At 37.0% G+C, this 10,833-nt stretch overlaps 1 long non-coding RNA gene across 1 annotated transcript; it reads right to left on the bottom strand.

The window, feature by feature from the left end:
• Nucleotides 1-776: 776 nt before the first annotated feature.
• LOC115920974 lies at nucleotides 777-3,540 on the bottom strand. The gene is made up of 2 exons (XR_004062637.1): nucleotides 3,401-3,540; nucleotides 777-1,890 (listed from the first exon to the last, which is right to left on the bottom strand). It is a non-coding gene; the product is annotated as an uncharacterized LOC115920974 (long non-coding RNA).
• Nucleotides 3,541-10,833: the final 7,293 nt, after the last annotated feature.

Here is a 10,833-nt window from a genome sequence, read left to right on the forward strand (position 1 = left end):
TTCAGAGTATCATGTCAATAAACTCCCCCACCATTATAATATACATGATAACATTTGCATTTGACTTACAATGTGAAATATAACATTAAGGATCAACTAGATTTATCAAGTGCTATACAGCAAAACACACATATGAAAATCAAGAATACATAAACAAAGAGTTGCTTGATTTGGTATGCCAACTTAGCCCATATGGTATTTTGCATAAAGGCACGCATTCATACTGTACATTCGAGTAATGTTTACATCCTTTAATTTGTTGAGCATAATATACAAAGCATTAACGATATTGTAACAAGCGTCTATTCAGTATGTATTATTAACAAACTAAGGCATTAAGAAAGTTCATTGCATACCGGTAGTCTCTATTTGCATTCTCAGTGTGGTGTATGACCACATCTTTGTACGGGCAATCGATTTGTTTTACTGCTCATGAGACCAGGGGCGGATCCAGCCGGCGGCAGGGGAGGGGGCCAAAGAGGGGGCCCAATTTGTGACAAAAATATTTAGTGGCGAAACAGCCAGCCGGTGATTAAGCAAGGGGGGGGGGGCACTCGTTTATTTTTTGCCCTTACAAATTTTGAAAATTTGCAACCCCTCCCCTTGAGGCCCAGGGGAGGGGGCCCGTCACCAAATAAAGGTAAAATTAACATGTTTTTACCTGGTTTTTTCCCCCCTCCCTGGATCCGCAACTGCATGAGATAACTTGTTGTGTATAAATGTTTTGCCGTATTGACATAGACCTACGTCTACCATGTGTACATCCAGTTCTTTTCTTTTAATTTTTCATATTTTCCCATTTTACATAACTATTTTATTCTAAATATCTTGGGAACTGAATAAAAATTCAGTTGAAACATAAATAAGATCTTGGTTAACCCCCCCCCCCCCCCCACACAAAGACTTAGGATTCAATCCACAAAATATAATAAGATAACATAAGAAATAACCACAATCAACATTACACAAAGCATTATTAACTTTAACACCAAATGTATCTTAGGAATACATGTAACAAATAATATACAGCAATGCAATGTCATAATGGAAGGGTACCTGGAATGCCTTCACCACAGTATACAAGGTTTTATGGGATATGTTCTTAGAGGAATCCGTTAAACCGTAACGTTAACTTTTTAACTTTGTTGTTGTTGTTGTTTTTATATACATTTCAAATATCATAGATAGTTGAAATTGCAAATATCTGGAAAAATAGGGACCTGATTGTATTTCACATGAGCAATAATGCTGTACACTGTTGGTTTATGGGATCACCAAAATGAGAAGAAATTGACTAGGTCAAATGCTCGACCCACATACGTAAACGGAATTACACACAGGCACATATATAGTCACCCACACTCACACGCAAGTTGCATGGTAGTTTGGTCCGAACTCTTCAGCTATATTATTGTCATACTTCCAATTCTTTGGGATTTAAATATCATTAATGGCTTTTTTTGTCATATGCTTTCAAATATAGGGTTTGTGCCATTCCACCTGGTCTTTGCGTCGCATCAGGTTAAACAAATTTTTGAAGAAAGACAATAAGGACGGAGACCAGACGAGCTTGGTACAAAATGAATGGCATTGCACCAAAACGACTTGAAGTGTCTTAGTCTAGTCTTCCATATCTTTAATGTGTAACATCAATTGGCCTTAGTGGCGGATCCAGGGCCCAGGGGGCCCGGACCCCCCCCCCCCTTGAGAAAAAAATCATGTAAAAAACGTGATTTTTACCTTTGGGGGGGGGGGGGTGCAAATTTTTAAATTTTCGAGGACCCAAAAAACAAACAAAAAACGGCTCACTACCCGGCTCCGGTGATTGGTCAGGATGTTGAATCTTACTTCAATCTGCAAAGTCCTCCTGGCTCTTGGAAGTCATGTCTCCTGTATGAAAAGAGTACATATTAATCAAATATTAATCGACTATGAGGGTAATGGTACAAACTATCACCGAGGCGATGATAGTTTGTATCCATTGCCCGAGTAAATGAGGTTAATATTTGTTTTATATCCCACATCGGCAATAAGGTCTATTTAAAGTGAATTTTACATAATTAAAAGAACTGATTCTGCAGACAGTTTAGCTTCAGCTACAAAGCACAACACGCATACATGTAATACAGTCGATGCGTGCTCATTTGACATTGTCATTGACATTTCGCGTAACCTACTTTGCTATGCGCTGTATGCTTATTCAATGGGCAAGTGGGGCAGCAGCAAAAGATTACTGTACAAAAGTCCTATCGCAGGGAGATAGTACTTATCTATCATTAATCATGTGACCTCGTTTAGACCAATCAGATGGCAAGATTCTTAGTATGCGGGATATAATCTATTTTATCTGCATTACATCACCTCAATTTTTCTATCAATAGTTTGAAAGTGGGAAACGGACTTGCTTTATAAAATACTATAGATCACACTCTAAACAAATCATGCACATGAACTGTATTGTCCAGAAAATATAACAGCAAATAGCGTGTTAAAGTGGTGGTCTTTATTACGGGAATCATATTCTTCTTAACCCTTACTGTACTGGGCTATTTTGAGCACCTCCCTGACTGGGGGGGGGGGGGCAATGATATCGGCCATTGAATGTCCGATGAACTAAAAAATTTGCTTTTTTGTAGATATTCACGTAGGGGACGAGATGGTATAATTAGTTTTGTCCTATTATGAAAATTGTTGTTGTTAAAGCCTAATTAATTATGCAAAATGCTAGTTTTATGCATTTTACAGAAAACTCCACATATTTGTCCCTAGAATTGTGAACAGTCTTCAAAAATGTACTGAATAAATGTTTCCTTCATTTCACATTCATGGAGATTCATTATTTGTATATTTGAAAATGCAAAGGTTAATTTGCATAAATTATGAATACGCAAATTACATCACTATATATCCTTATGTTTTTTATTGTTTGTATATCTTGTTTTACTGTTTTATTTCTAATGTATTCTTTTGTTCTAGAATACATCAAGTTACTTTGAGAAACATAAACATATTTCCCACTTATGAAGAAATACAACCTGTATTCACATTTCTGCTTGTACATGAAGATGCAATTTAAGCACTTGTTGATGACATGCACATACTAATTGTTATATAACACCTTACAGGTTCATGTGATTTTGAACAAAATTGTATTAAAATGTGCGTAAGACATAGACGTAGGGCAAAAATCATGAAACAACAATTTAGTCATGAAACAGATATTAAGTACATGTATTTCCAAACTTGGGGTTGGGAGCAATAGAACATATTGGACTTGAAAAGCTTCATATTATAAAGTATATCTGAAAAGTAGCCAATGATGGGATGGGAGTTATATTGTACAATGTAAAATAAAAAAAGAGTTGAAAAGAAAAATGATGTTGGACAAAAAAAGTCTTACCACCCTGAACTTGTTTTACCGGAGCCATCCCGGGAATGGAACTCTACATCTGTTGAGATGTACCTGCTTACTGCTCCTGCTCTGCAGATCGTATCTCACTTTCTAGTCGACGCTGGGTTCTCTGCTTCCAGTTCTCCAGAGCCTTTATCGTTCCCCTCAGGACTTGCTAAGAATTCTTGAAATTCCTGTTCAAGCTCCTTAATTTTTTGTTGCAGTGACCTCTTTTCCAGATTTGCTTCTTCCAAATCTTTCTTGGTCTTCTCAAGAAGCGACTCACATCTTGGATCCGTGGATGTCTTCTTTAGATCTTTAGCTGCTAACATTCTGTCAGCTTCTGGGAGGCATTTATGTAGAAGGCGAAGCCACTCAAGCTTATCCACATCTGTGCGAGTTTTACTAGGCCAAGGTACTACGTAGTGATCAGTCATCCCGCTCCCCTTTAAGGTCTCTATGGCTTTATCCATAAACATGGGGTCATCATTTTTAAGTATGGCACAGACAGGGAAGCGACCTATCCAATCGAAACATATTCAATGGGTTTTATCAAAATAACGTCCAAAGTCATGATAAGTGGATGACTAATATACCACACATACGTCACCTAATATTTATTTTGTTTAGAGGGGTGGGGTTTGTAATTTGACACATCAAAGTGGAGAGAACCTGTAATGCCTCATTCATTTCTGTTTGTGTTTTCCAATATTCTCATTGACTTTAATTGTGTGGCATAAAATATACTGCCACATTCAAGTTGTATTAAAATAGAATTGTAATAATCGCATAAGAGAAGAAGGGAAGGAGAGATGGAGATAGAGATAGAGAGAGAGAGAGAGAGAGAGGGGGAGGGGGGGGGGGGTGAGTTGATAAAGAAGGGAGACTGCAGAAGAGACCGGAATAATGAGTAAACGTGAAGAGTCGGGAGATAGTACTAGTAATACATTTACAACGAAGACAATGAAAATAACCTTTAATATCTTTGGTAGGGCAAAAATGAGTTGGGGCAATCATGATAAAATAAGCGTGTTTAATAGTCCACGATAGCAAATAACACAAATCACATATAGGTACCAAGGTAAACAAAATTTACCAGCTGATATACAAAAGTTTTATGCATGAAAGAAACCTGGCTCGTAATGTTATTCATTTATTCATGTATCACTCTCTTAATCTATTCTTTCTTTTAATCCTGAATTCGGTGGTGTACATCACCGCAGCCATTGTAATTTACATGTATATGGTGTGTTTTAACAGTACAATTGTTTGTTTATTCAAAATTGTTAAAAACGAAAATCCTTCTTCAGTTTATTGTCCTACCTACCTTTAAGGATTAAGGGCAAACTCACCTGTAATCTCCATTATCTTCTTGCTCTCTTCTACGGTAACTTGAATATCCAAAGTGCTGAAGATAGAAATGAGAAAACACACAGATTCAGAATCATTATTATTCATGTGGTGATGATTGAAGGGTTAATGGTAACAATACAATTCAATTCTCAACCCGCCCCTGCCAAAGGCCACCTCAAAAACAACAAAAAACAAAAAATTGGACGTACATGTATTTTGTTTGCACTACAACAATTATAATAATTTTACCGGGCATGGTGGCTCAATGGTTAGAGCGTCCGCCTCATGAACGGGAGGTCGTGGGTTCGATCCCCGGCCGAGTCATACCAAAGACTTATAACAATAGAACCTTCTGCCTTCTAGCTAGGCGCTCAGCATATTAGATTGGAGAAGGGTAATAGTAACATGTTATGTTATGCAGGGCCCGCTGGGAGAGCAGTTTTATAAATGAAGTGGCTACCCTGGGTAAATAAAACGTTATTACCAGTATATATTAATCATCGTTCTTAGTGTTCTAACATGCAAACTTTCTGCATATCAACATGAACATTTTCTGGCTCTAACTACTGATGCTGGTAGATGCTCAATCACATCATAATTTTGAAGTACCGGTAGGCTGTGATTTTTCTGTGTGTGTAAATGTACACTTGATTAAAATTGATTACATTGCCGTAGAAGCATGTGAGGTTTTTTTTTGGTGCTCGGTTGCTACGCTCACTCGCCTAGTAACAAACTTACTTTAAAGTAATACGATCCTAAATACTGTAGAGAAAGTCCCCTTAATAACATGATCAATCTTACATGTATGTCTACATGGAGATTCTGAATATTCTATCCTTGGCCTGTGCGTTTAAATTTGCTCAAAAAAAGGGTGATTTAAAACCTTTTAAGTCCTATTAGGCCTGTGGATGTTATTGAGTGCTCCTTTTCTACTTTCCACCTTTACCCTACCCTTCTACTTTATCATGTGGGTTAAGGAATGCATAAAGGACGGCAAAGTGTGTTTCTTTTATCAAAAATATTAAAAAAGTTGCTCTAGGGAAATATTGTTAGTTAGTTTTCCTTGTTTAGGTTGGGGTTTGGGCAGAGCTGTCAACCTCCAGCCCAGAAAATCAGTAATCATAAGGCCCAAAATCAGTACTTTGGGGAATAAATCAGGGCTTTTCTCGAAAGAGTGCGTCCACTTGTCTTTCATATCAGTTGTTTTAAAAGTTTAAGGAATAGAAATGTCGTTTTATATAATCAAAATTGAAACTACTTTTTACGCAGTCTAGCAGATCAGGCGTTTATAAGAATTAAATCAGTAAATTAAAAGTAACACAATGAAATAATTAACTTAAATATTTTAAGAACGTCGAATATAGGTGTTTAGCTAGTCTTGCATATCAGTTGTTTATTTATTGAAATAAAAAATAATATCCATTTCTTTTTTTGTATTATCTTGCATAACTGTCGTTAAATTACAAATAAAAATTAATTGCCATTTTACTTAATCAGACACACGTTTATGTATTTGTTAAGTCTTGCTAAAAAACTGAAGGGGTGCACATGCTTTTTCATGTTTTTTTAAAAAACATTTTGCCAAAACAAATTGAAATTATCTTTTAATGTCTATACCATCTGAAAAATGTATTCACCAGCACATATGCCATCTATAATGATTGTTATCACATCCACACAAATTTAAATTTAAGGAAAGTCACATTCTTTTACATAGTCTGCCCTTCTTTAGTTCAAAACAAATGTGTCACCTTCATAATCAGTTATTATCCAAATAAGACAGCAAAAATTAGACAAACCCAATCAACATTCACTCACACACCGGTTAATTTTAAAGGTAAAGACCAGTTATGGTCATGCGATTGCATTGTGAAAGAAACGTTGTGGAATCAATCAGAAAAGGTTGATCATCTAGCATATAAGTATTGGTGTGTACTGCAAGGTTCTGGAATCATCAAAATGATAAGAAATATGGCCCAGTCTTCGTAAAGTTACAAGCACTGTACACAGAAAGATGTATATGGGACTATACGCACACGTGCGTGACACATGCGTTTATCTCTCACAGACCATGTAGATAAACTAATTTACCAAATATATCAATTAGTACGCGGTTTCCTGCTGGCATAATTTTTATCATCATGTATTAGTCAAAACATATTCTTTCACATGATTGGTAATAAAAGCTTCCATTTCATTTTTTGAAATTGGGGTATTTCCAATACTGGTCTTTACCTTTAAATCATTATGAAAACATACGAACTGTTCTTAGATCTATAGGGTTTTAATGCATTAACCAGAGCTGCCAACCTTGTGTGACCCAAACAAGGAACCACGGTGGCAAAAAAAAAAATTACACCCAACCTTCAAGAGTGTTTATGGATTTTTGATCAAAGCGCTAAAACCAATTTCTTCTATTTTTGTGAATTAATTTTTTCAGATTTGTGAGAAAGAAAAAAAAAATTAGAACATGTAAATATGGAAAAAAGAGGGAATATTACTCACTCCACGATCTTCACCATACATGCAACCTTCTCAGCAAGGTTTTCTGCTTTGGATGTAGCTGCAGAGAATATAAGAGAAAAAGTATTTCATTTTTGAATGTCGGAATTGATTCTTTATAGTAAACTTTACTTGGAATCTGTTCATCGGTAAAGTATTATCGGTATTATCGTGATTCAAGTCCCCAGGGACTCGGATCCACGGACACTTTTTACTCTAAAAAAAACATTTCCAAAATTGTATCAGCGCGCGTTTAATGGATTATTACTTTATTTAGTCAAGCCAATTTATCTAGTAGGTCTATTAAAGTCATTCACTACTTAAATTAAAGCAAACTATAATTTAAATTTATTTAGTCAAGCATTGATTAGGCTGAATAAATGAATATTATATTTATTAATTTCATATTGCCTTTAACGATTATTGAAGACGAAATATAACTTTCATTAAATTTTGTTTTGAATGATATTACTGATTTATTTAGTCAAGCCAATTGAGCTAGTAGGCCTATTAAGGGAAACACTATAAAACTGTCTATATATTTCTTTGCGGTGCGAGTCCCCCTTGCATGTTAAGATCATCAAATTTCCCATAGGAGGGGACTTACACAGTGGTTGATCCAGCCGGCGGCAAGAGGGGGGGGGGGGGGGGGGGGGGCTAATTCGTGAGAAAATATTTAGCGGTGACTCAACCAGCCGGTGAATAAGCCATTTAGAAAATATATATATATTTATTATTAGGTGATACGTACGAAGTCTACGTATCACCTATTGATTTCGTCAAGATTTTTATTTATTTATTTATTTATTCTTCCTCGAATTTGTTCGCAGGATATCTCAAGACTGAATAAAGCCATTATCATGAAACTTGCCATGATGATAGATCTTAGTCTAACTTAGAACTGCGTGACTTTTCAGAGAGTCAAAATAATTGTGACGTCATCCAGGCGCCACTTTGTGAAAATCAACTTATGACCATATCTTCATAACTGAAAAGTATTTCTCTTTCATAATTATCATGATTAAGATCAATATCCGTCCGGTCAATTTCAGGTCAATAAACGTGCGCAAATACGCACGTGCGCGTTCGTCCGCGCGTGTACGTGCGCGAAAAAAATTGAAATGCTCCAAATCATCTCAAATTTTTTTTTGCATACGTTTCAGGCCATATGGAGCATTTGATAAAAAGATCACGTACACGCGCATGCGCGCGCGTTTTCGCGCGTACTAGCATTTTGTAACATAGAATCGCCGATTTTTTTCTGTCATCACATTTGGTACATTTTTCCAAGCATTTTGATAACTTGTTCACCTTTTAAAAACGCAATGAGCGTCCGTCAAAGTTGACAGCACGCGCGGATCTGCGTTATCTTTATCCACAATACATGGGCAAAAACATGCCTATACAAAATGCATTGTAACTCTTCAGAATGGATGGGAACTCCAATATATTTTCATACTTGGATAGATTATGAGTTGGAGATATGATTTCATGTCTCATTTGACCCTCAATTAACTCATGACGTCATCATAATGGCCTTGGAAGTCAAAATACAAAATTGCATATTATGACGTCATTATATTTATGGACAATTTAGTGTATTTCTCATAATATTGACTGATTTTCTTCCAAATTGCGGTATCTTGTAGCTGAGGCAATTGCCTACAAGATAAATACACACTGCTTTTTATTTCATTGATGTCATCAGAGTAAAAAAATTCAATTAAAGGCCACATGTCAGAATTTTCTCAATTTGCGTGTTATGCCTATGTACGGTGAATTTCGTTCACATCATGAGTCTACATGACATTGATCTTTGAGCACAATTTAGCTTATTTGTGCTCTATGTTCTTCCAAATTTTGAAACGGTGTAGCTAATAAAATTATCTACAAGAATGACGTACATCATTTATCATTTTTATGACATCATCATAGTGAAAAATTCAATTAAAGACGACAGGTCAGAATTTTCTTAGTTTCCGTGTTAGGCAACTTTTTCTGAAATCCTGATTCTACAAATCTCTATCAAATACCTGAAGGAGGCGCTATACCACTCTTAATCATGGTCACCAGGAAATTTCAGTATAAACTTTTACATAACATCATAATTTGTAATGATAACCTGTATCTTTTTGGATTAACACAGTCAAATGTATGTTCCTTTTTGTAGAAAAGAGGTAGAAACCTAACGTCTTATCTTTTTTGAATGTTCTGAAGGGTCCAGAATATGGAATGAGGTGGGAAACAATTTAAAGATGTTTCAGTTTCTTAATATGCAATGGATTGATGTGTTACTTGGTTTCATGTTCTGCCCCTCTCCCTTTTTTTGGTCCGTCTCTGCATCTATCTATATCTCTCTCTCTACTCTTTAATCCTCTCCCCATCTCTCTCTCTCTCTACTCTTTCACCCTCTGCCTCTCTCTCTCTCTCTCTCTCTCTCTTGCCTTGCCTCCCTCTTATTCTATTGCTCTGTCTCACTCTGCCCTACACAGTTGAAACTTGACTCATGGATAGACCATAAATGGGAGAAGTATTTTATAACGAAAGATGAAATCGTGAAAATGCGTTCTTCATTATGTTACACATGAGCATAATTACGTATCACCTAATTCGTCAGTGACGAATTCAAGTCTAGTTATTATTATTATTGCCAGTGGGCAGGGGGGGGGGGGGGAGGACCCGGACCCGTCAAACACTCTTGTACACGTCATGTGATTCCTGACTGAACTAAAGGTTTATAATTATAATTGCAGCATGATCTAAGTCCAGCATTTTGTGTGCCAATATCCTACCGTCACTGTCATTTACGTATGGCCGGTGTGACGGCGTTTAGTGTGACTGGCGGATCGTGTTCGCGGAACAAAATCCGCCGGCAGATATTGTTCCCGTCACAAAATCTGCCGGCAGATATTGTAACCCACCACGCAGAGTGGCTGGCAGATAGTGTTCCGTTTTGCAGCTATCGTTCCATTCTGAAGGTATCGTTTTTATGAGTGGTACGGTCTCCGCTTGCTGCATGCATGCATGCTGGCTAGGCTGCGTGAGTATGGCGGGCGGAACATGCCATATTGATGACAACTATACAACCATACATCCATTCGATGGATGTAAAGGTTTTAACCAATCAGAACGCAGGAAACTGTACAACTATACAACCATACAACTATACGACTATACGGCTATGCATCCATCGAACGCATGTATAGTTTACAGCGTGCGGGCCGAATATGGCGGGCGGAACATGCCATATTGATGACAACTATACAACCATACATCCATTCGATGGATGTAAAGGTTTTAACCAATCAGAACGCAGGAAACTGTACAACTATACAACCATACAACTATACGACTATACGGCTATGCATCCATCGAACGCATGTATAGTTTACAGCGTGCGGGCCGAAGTGCCATAATCAACAACCATACAACCATACAACCAGACAACTATACGACTATACGTCTATAAAGCTAGGGTTTCAACTACTGCTCGTGCAGTGGTTTCTCTCTCAAAACAATTACTGCTCGTGCAGTGGTTTCTCTCTCAAAACAAGTTACTACTGCTCGTGCAGTGGTTTCTCGATCTC

Source organism: Strongylocentrotus purpuratus, unplaced genomic scaffold (genome assembly GCF_000002235.5).
Source record: "Strongylocentrotus purpuratus isolate Spur 01 unplaced genomic scaffold, Spur_5.0 spur5_scaffold_1, whole genome shotgun sequence".
Lineage (NCBI taxonomy): Eukaryota > Metazoa > Echinodermata > Echinoidea > Camarodonta > Strongylocentrotidae > Strongylocentrotus > Strongylocentrotus purpuratus.